This window comes from Orycteropus afer, unplaced genomic scaffold, assembly GCF_000298275.1.
Source record: "Orycteropus afer afer isolate SDZICR_OR568_19922 unplaced genomic scaffold, OryAfe1.0 scaffold00659, whole genome shotgun sequence".
NCBI classification, from domain to species: Eukaryota; Metazoa; Chordata; class Mammalia; order Tubulidentata; family Orycteropodidae; genus Orycteropus; species Orycteropus afer.
The window spans coordinates 831934-833518 of record NW_006922246.1 but is presented as its reverse complement, the minus strand read 5'-3'; positions in this window follow the sequence as shown (position 1 = coordinate 833518).

The following is a 1585-nucleotide window of genomic DNA, read 5'->3' as shown; positions in this document are numbered from 1 at the left end:
ATCCCTGAGTTGTCTCTCCTCACCTGTAACCCTGGGGCTGACTGCTGCAGGCATCCCTAGCCCTCAAATATTTGCCACATTACTGTTTAACTATGTGAAAAAGCACGTAGATATAGGTTAAATGTCACAATTCAGACAGGGAAATCAATAAAAAAAATTCCATGGGTCACCTATTCTTGCCTCTTTTTGTTGTTGTTGTTATGTGCCATCAAGTCTGACCTGACTCATAGTGACCCCTCCTTGGGTTTCCGAGGCAGTATCACTACAGAAGGTAGTGCCGAAACTTCCTTCTGTATTCTTGCTCAAGAAAGGAGAAATGCGGGTAAGAATTGTATTTATTCATTTCAAATTCATTCTTTTGAACTGTTAGATCACACGTTATAGCATTAGAAAAAATACTGGACAGAGTTATAAGCATTTCATTAGTGTTCAAAAATTGTCAAATTTTGTTTTCTTTTATCTACCTGTTAACACTAAAGTCCTACATAGCTTCTTTTTCATCTTTCCAAATTTTCCATCCTGAAATTTATCTATGTGAACCAATTTCATGATTTTTCATCTCATGCACTTGCTTCTTTCCCATATTTCTACTAAATATGTCTTTCTAATATCTTAAAACCCACACAAACCCACTGCCATCTAGTTGATTCTGCTTCATATAGACCCTATTGGATAGAGTAAAATGCCCTCATAGCATTTCCAAGGGTGTAAATCTTTATGGAAGCAGACTGCCTTTCTCCTCTGGAGCAGCTGCTGGGTTTGAACTGCCAACCTTTTAGTTAGAAGCCCATTGCTTTAACTACTGCACCAACTGAGCTCAATATCCTAATCCTAATCCTTAGAAATCATCTCATTCCTGGAGTTTCCAAACATACAAGATAATTCATTGTATCTACTATCATTGTTCATGTAATGCTGTTTATTTTTCTTATGAAACCATTGCCCGCCATATCCAACCCTCAACCCTATAGATTTTAAACTGTTAAAAAGTTACTATCTTATCCCTTCTTCATATCACCCTTCTTTTCTGATTAAACAACAGAAAAGCAAAAAGAGAAATGAGTTAGAAATGTATAACTTTTATTTTCATTTAAAACATTCTCATATAATCTAGTTAGTAAGTAGATCAGAAAGTGTAATTCTCATTTAAAAAATAACTTCCCCAAAGTTGTATCAGAGGTTAGTTTTGGGGGCTTCTCCATTCTTAATCCTTCTTTTTCCATTACTAAAATAATATTTACCATTGCCTTGGTGTGTGCTTTTCTTTATTCATTCTTTGAAATTTTGTTTAAGATGATGGTAACTACCACTTTTCTGGCAATTTCTCTAAGATATGATTCAGGTATCAGAACTTATTATAGAATGAAAAAGTGTTGCTGTGGGGACAAGACAGTTTGTATGGAGGTGGGACTGTTAAGAATTTAACTATAAATTTAGGTGGTTTTTCACACAACATCATATTTGCAAGAAAAAATTGTTAATCACTTTTTCAGAGTTACTTAATAAAAGTAAAATTCTTTGCGTGTTCTTTTGATAGAGTCTGAAGCCTGGTGGTTCAAACCCACCAGCCACTCCTTGGAAGGAA